Here is a 7,733-nt window from a genome sequence, read left to right as displayed (position 1 = left end):
CATCAACATTTGAGGAAGCACGTGAGGTGGCCATGGTCAAATTCAAGAAGTTAAATTTTCAAGCACATAGAACAAGAGACCTAAATGAAGTCATTGAGAGGGATTCTTCACCAAGCATGGGAGCACAAGTTAGGGGCTCTCTTGCCCAAACTTCACAAATAGGGGAAGGATCACAACAAGAGATCTTGCAAAGATTAACTCAACAACTAGAGAGTCTCACCTTGAATCTAGTGCAGGGCCTACCCCAACAACGACAACCAAGAGAAGGGAATCGCAATCAACGACGTCAAGCACAAGAATTGAGATGATGGAATTGCAACGAAGTTGGTCATGGCATGTATAATTGCCCTCACCCTCGAAGTCTTCCAGGGGACATATACCCTCCTAGACCCCCTCCGCTCATGGTGCAGCAAGAGCATGCTCAAGCCCCGCAAATTCTTCGTCGGCACCACCACCTCCAGTGGCAAACATCCCTCTTGTCCCACTAGTGGAGGAAGAGAGGGGAGTAAATGTCATAAAGCTGGAAGAGGAGATAGAGGTGAGCCCTATACATTTTGATGTTATGCCAGCAGAAAAGTGCACAAGAGCACACAACAAGGATGAAGACACAAGGAATGAAGAGTCGGAACCTGCAAGGAAGGAGAGGAAGAAAAAGTCAAAGAAGGAGGAAGGAGGCAAGAAGCAGAGGTCAAGGCGAAGGGAGATCGGCATCAATGATTTTCCATTGGGAAAGAATATGGAACCCTACAACATCTTAGAATATTTGCAAACTCAAAAGCCCAATATTTCTTGGCCTCAACTCCTACATCTATCACCCAAGGTGAGAAAGCACTGGTCCAAACTTGTAAGTACAAGACTCCCAAGAAAGAAAGAAAAGGTGACAGTAAAGGCATTGACTTCAAAGCCACAACAAGATGTGGAACCTATTGTAGATGCTTATGTAAGGGGTAGGAAGGTATCCAATGTGTATGTTGATGGTGGAGCACAATGTGTGTGATCACGGAAAGAGCCATGAATAGACTAGGGCTTGAAATCACTAAATCCTCTAATTGTCAAGCTAGGCTGGCCAACAATGCAAGTGTGAAGTGCCTAGGGATCATCGAGAATGTAAAAGTTTCTGTATGTAATATAGATGCACGTGTGGACATGTATGTATTTCCAGCCAAGGGGGAGGGCTATCCCATCATCCTAGGGAGGCCTTGGCTCATCGCTGTAAATGCAGATAAAAAATGGGGACGAGGACAATTGATTCTCAAAAAGGGGCAACATGTAGTATACGATTGGCATGAAGGAAAGCAGCTCGACATCAACTATGAGACCACGGCTGATGAAGAAAGTGAAGAGAGTTTTGGCTCAAGCGACGAGGAAGGTTCAACCACTACATCCAATAGCGAAGAAGAATCATCTTTGGAGGTCATGGGAATCATCTTCAACACATCAAAAACTCCATCAATAGAGGTTGACCCAATAAAGGAGCAAACAAAGGATGAGAAAGGTGACCACAAGCACTTTGAAGACTTTGAGAGGATGCTTGCAAAATATCTTACCCCTGAGGAGAAGCGGTCCTACATCGATATGCTCAAGAGGTATCCCAATTTGTTTATCACTAATTACTCACAAATTAGAGGTGTGGATGTTATAGATCATGGCATAGAATTAAAACCAGGTACTAAACCTGTGGCTCAAAAGCTAAGGCGCCTAGGAAAAATACAACAAGAGGCACTTTTGACAGAGGTTAACCGACTCCTCAAAGCTGGTTTCATTTACCCTGTGTCTAACTTTGAGTGGGTGTCCCCAATTGTAGTAACTCCTAAAAAGAACGGAAAATGGAGAGTCTGTGTTGACTACAAACCGCTCAATGCTGCAACAAAGAGGGATCATTTTCCTCTTCCTTTCCAAGATGAAATCTTAAACGAAGTAGCCGGCTATGAATGTTACACAGTGTGTGATGGGTATTCAGGGTATTTTCAAATCAGAATAGCAGAAGAAGATCAGTTAAAAACCACTTTCATCACACCTTGGGGTTGCTTTGCCTATAGAGTGATGCCATTTGGGCTCACAAATTCTCCTAGTACCTTTATAAGGTTTACAACTCTTGTCTTTCAGCCCTTCTTTGGAAAGTCAATTAGGGTTTTTATGGATGACTTCTGTATCTATAGTAGCCAAAGACTTCATTGCCAAAAAGTTGAGGAGGGGCTTAGGAGGCTTCATCAATTTGGGGGACAGCTTAATCCTGAGAAGTGTCACATTGCAGAGTCACAAGTGGTATTTCTAGGTCATGTGGTTTCTTTGCAAGGAATTCAAGTGGATCCATCAAAAGTAAATGCTCTCTTGTCACTACAACCACCAACGACAACCAAGGAGCTCATGACTTTCAACCACAAAGTAAGGTACATGTCTCGTTTCATTCACCTTCTAGCGGAAGCTATTGCACCTTTGCACAAGCTAGCAAACAAACCCACATTTGAATGGAGAGAGGAACACGAATTATACTGAAGTAAAGGGTATTCTCAACTCTCTTCCAACAATAATGCCACCAAATCCAAAGGATACATATTACATCACGCCAAGTGTAGGAATGGAGGCCATCGGTGTAGTTCTCATGCAAAAAGACCCAAAAACATGCTACATGAGGCCAGTATACTTTGCAAGCAAAGTCATGACCGCTGCAGAGAAGGGCTACACCGATATGGAGAAGGTGGTATTCACAATGGAGAAGGGCTACACCGATATGGAGTATTAGGTCATGCATAGACCATGGATAATGGCCCAGGAATAGAGGTTTTCCCCTTCCATTTCACTCCACACATTAGAATAAACATTGCAATTAGTAGAAAAATCCATTTTCAACAACGTATGGTATTCATGTTTGGTGCCCAAAGAGTAGGAGAAATTCTCGCATCACCAAACCCTGTCATTCTACCTCTTATTGATTATCATAGGTCATTTGATGTGACTATTTTTATTTTGTTGTAGAATAGATTGCAATTTAGAAAATATTATTGTGTAAATCTTTTAAAGAAAGAAAAAACAAAAACGCGTCACTTTGAAATTAATTCAATGGAGAGCCAACGCCAAATGTCTGGATATCCTCTTTTCTTTGGAGAGCCTGGAGAGGATGCAGAATTATTTCTAGCGAATTTCAAGATGTCTTGCCGTATCAAGAGGATAGTAACTGATCAAGAACGTGTAGAAATGTTTGAGGTGGTCCTTAGGAAAGATGCTAGTACTTGGTTTGACTCTTTGCCTGAGGAAGTTAAGGGGAATTACACAAAAGTTTTGAATCGTTTTAAGAGATACTTCTTTGATCCCCAAAACACTCAAAAACTATGGCAAGACATTGTTTCTCATAAGCAAAAAGACTTAGATGACTACTACTTGTACAAGCAAGAGTTTCTACGTCTTTGGGCTCTATGGATACGAAATGTTACTAACCCTGGTGATGGTGCAGAATTTTTAAAGAAGGAGAGGTTCATAGCCGGACTCTTTCCTGACCTTAAGGTAAAAGTTGAGGCGGGTGCACCTGCTACTTTTGATGCAGCTGAAACTAGGGCTGCTGAGAAGTATAGGAAACTCAAGTGCTTAAGGGGAGAGGTTCCAATAGAAGGTCTTAGACCCAAAGGTAAGTCACAAGCATCAACATCGAGGGAGATTCCTGAGGTAACGGCGGAAGTAATTGAGAAGTTAAACGAATCTTTAAGCAGCCTGTCAATTCACCTTGCACAAGCTGTAGGTCCAAAGGGACAAGCAAAGAAGTCTGAAGAGCGAGATCCACGACCTAGGAGAGTCTTGCAATGTTGGAATTGCGGTGAGTCTGGACATGGGATGTATAATTGTCCTTGGCCCCGTGGGGAGCCAGGGAGACCTAACTTGAATTACCCAGTGATGAATGCAGGCGAAGGAACTAGTCAACAACCAAGGCTTCTACAAAGGCCAAATGGACCAAGACCACCTCCACAAGGGGTAGAAGGAGTTCCACCTTTGCCAGATCCAAATGTGCATGTGGTAGAGGTGACAAATTCAAATGAGGTTGACATGGAAGCCAATGGCATTAAGCGTGGCCGACAAAAAGGTAAAGAGAAAGAAGGAGTCACATCACAGAGTGACCATGGACAAGGCAAGAAGGCAAAGGAAACCAAGGAAACCAAGAGGACTCGACGTCGTATCAACCTCCAAGACTTCCCTCTTGGACATGGTATGGCTCCGTACAACTTGTTGGAAGACATGAGAGGTAAGGGTCCTGATATTTCATGGCCTCAATTTCTTGCATTATGTCCACAAGTTAGGAGGGATTTAACAAGGGCAGTTAGCACTAGGAGAAAGGTAAAAGAGAGTGTGCCTGTTGTAAAAATTGCACAAGCTGAAATGAATGAGGACATTACACCGGTGCTAGACTGTTACATCAAAGGGAGATTGGTTAGGAAAGGTCTAGTGGATGGGGGTGCACAAATTTGCATCATGACAGAGGGACTCATGCAAAGACTAGGCATGCACATCCATGAGACACCTGAAATCAAAGTGAAAATGGCAAACAATAGCAAGGCTAGGTGTGTAGGAATTTGTAAAAATGTTTTTGTGGAGGCCTTTGGCATTAAGAAGGCAGTGGATTTTTATGTTATGTCGACCAAGGGAAGTGGTTATCCATTTATCCTAGGAAGACCATGGCTAATGAAAATGCGAGCTTTGCAGGATTGGGAGAGTGGGAAATTAATTTGCAGGAATGACAATCATAAGAAGGTTGTCTTTGACATGAAGGAGCAACGCCAAGAGGAGCTCCATGAAGAATCATCTCAAAGTGAGACGGAAGAAGGTTGGACTGATAGCACTTCAGAAGAAGAAAGTAGCAGCAGCATTACTGAAGAGGAGTCTTCCATCGAAGTCATGGGGGTAAGGTTTAAGCCAAGCAACCAAGAGACCTCTTGTCAAGGATTGGAGGAGGTAGGTCCTCAAGAGAACGAAGGTGAATATCAAGATGAAGGGATGCTGGAAGGTATGCTATCAACAACACTTACAAAGGATGAAAGAGAGGAGTTCAAATGTGTGCTAAGGAAGTTTCCTAGGCTTTTTGCTAAAGACTACACCGATGTGCGTGGAGTAGATGATGTTCAACACAAAATTGAGTTGAAGCCAGAGGCCACACCTAAGGCTCAGAAGCTACGAAGGCTAGGAGTCATCAAGGAGAAGGCTTTACTCAAGGAGGTAAGAAAGCTTCTAGCAGCAGGGTTCATTTATCCAGTGGAGAATTCAGAGTGGGTCTCTCCTGTTGTTGTCACTCCTAAGAAGAACGGAAAGTGGAGGGTGTGTGTGGATTACCGTCCACTCAATGAGGCAACAAAAAGAGATCACTTTCCCCTCCCATTTCAGGATGAGATACTAAATGAAGTAGCTGGTCATGAGAAGTACACTGTGTGTGATGGCTACTCAGGCTACTTTCAAATAGGTATCGCATTGGAAGATCAATTGAAAACAACCTTTATCACTCCTTGGGGTTGTTATGCTTTTAGAGTCATGCCATTTGGTCTGACAAATGCTCCTGCAACATTCCAACGTTTCATGAACATGGTGTTTCAAGCATTGTTTGGAAAGTCAATTAGGGTGTTCATTGATGATTTTTGCATTTATAGCTCAGAATCATTGCATCTACAAAGGGTAGAAGAAGGTTTAAAGAAGCTCTACGACATGGGAGGTCAACTCAACCCCGACAAGTGCCACATAGGTGAGGATGAAGTGATCTTGCTCGGTCACAAGGTTTCCTATAAAGGCATTGAGGTGGATCCTTCAAAGGCAAAGGCTCTTATTGAGCTCCCATCACCGAAGAGTCTTAAGGAGGTCATCTCTTTCATTCAGAAGGTGAAGTATATGTCACGCTTCATTCACTTAGCCTCGGAGTTGCTTCATCCTTTGCAAAAGTTGACACAACAAGTAGAATTTGCATGGTCTGATGAGCTTGAAGAGTATTTTTGTAACATTAAAGTCATTTTGTCAGAGCTACAAACACTCATGCCTCCTTGTTGGGAGTACACATTCTTTGTTAGCTCTAGTGTTGGAAGGGAAACAATTGGTGCTGTGTTGCTACAACAAGATCCCCACAGTACAAGGATGCGACCCATCTACTTTGCTAGTAGGGTCATGAATGCTTTGGAGAGAGACTACACAGAAGCAGAACTCATGATGCTTTCTCTCATGTTTGCGGTGAGAAAGTTTAGATCCTACCTACTACCAAAACCTTTTGTAATTCTCACTGCAGAAAATTTGTTCCCTTGGGTGTCATCTCAAATGAATCTTAGTACTAGGATCTCAAAGTGGATTATGGAGTTGCAAGAGTTCCAATACTCTTTCAAGGTAGAAGATAGTGTGCGTGCACAATTGGCAGGGATTCTCACTTATAGGGTACATGAGAAGGAAATTAAGGTGCCTCAAGTAAAGACCCTAACATTGCCACCACCAAAAAGTATTCCCAATGCTTTTACCTTGTTCTTTGATGGAGCTTTTCGACGAGCCACAGGAAAAGCAGGGGGAGGGCTAGTGTTGCTCAACCCAAGTGGAGAGGTGGTCATGAAAGAGAAGGTCAATCTACCAGGTTCAACTAGCAACAATGAAGCAGAATATGACACACTACTTCATGGTTTGAAGATGTGCATTGGCCAAGGGATAAAACGTCTCATGGTAAAAGAAGATGCACTTCTCATTGTTAAACAGATTTTAGGCATTTGGGCATGCAAGAATGAAAGCTTAAGGACAAAAGTTCATGCCATTCGTAGGATGTTTAATCAGTTTGAAGAAGTGCAACTATATCATATTCCGAGGAAACAAAATGAAGATGCCGATTTACTTGCACAACAAGCAGTTACATGTGTTGAGAGAGAAGTGCAGGTCATCATGGTGGCAACAGCTGTCAAGCAACCGAGATACCAGGGATTGGAGTCATTGGCTCCCATTATCGGCTACATTTTGGAGGGTGAGTTTCCACAAGACTTCACGAAGGCTCAGAAGAGGAGACTCATGAAGAAGGCAGGTTTCTATCTCTTCCTAGAAGGCTCCCTCTATCAAAAAGGGAAGGATCAAGTGTGCAGAAGAGTACCAACTATCGTGGAAATTCCAGCCATTCTAAAAGGTTTGCATGAAGAGGCATGTGGTGGTCATTTTTCCCAAGAATCAACTGTGAAGAAGATTTTGCTTGCGGGGTATGTTTGGCCAAGCTTGCATGTGGATGTTCAACATTGGTGTAAAAGCTGTCACAATTGTCAGATAGATGGAAATAGAAGGTTGGTGCATGGCCCGAGGCAAATAGTTCTTGCAAATGGACCCTTTGAAAAGTGGGGCATTGATGCTATGGGTCCTCTGCCTAGGACAAAAAATGGTAAACTCTACATTCTAGTGGCTGTAGACTATATGACTAGGTGGGTGGAAGCTCAAAGTGTGGCAAGAGTTAATGAGAGGACAGTTAGCAAGTTTGTGTACACTCACATTTGTTGCAGATTTGGCACACCTTTGGAGATCGTTTCTGATAATGGTCCAGGATTTCGGAAGGGCTTGCTCACAGAAGTTTGTAATGAGCTTCACATTCTACATCGGCATAGCACACCCTACTATCCTCAATCAAATGGTTTGGTAGAGAGGGCTAATGGTGTCATTGCAGGAATCATTAGAAAGATGGTGCAAAACAAGACAAAATTATGGGATGACTTCTTGGATGGTGCCTTGTGGGCATATCGAACCACATATAGGGAAGC

The sequence above is a fragment of the Adiantum capillus-veneris genome, chromosome 14, assembly GCF_014529385.1.
Source record: "Adiantum capillus-veneris isolate H3 chromosome 14, ASM1452938v2, whole genome shotgun sequence".
Lineage (NCBI taxonomy): Eukaryota > Viridiplantae > Streptophyta > Polypodiopsida > Polypodiales > Pteridaceae > Adiantum > Adiantum capillus-veneris.
The sequence above is the reverse complement of the archived record's forward strand: the minus strand, read 5'-3'. Positions refer to the sequence as shown.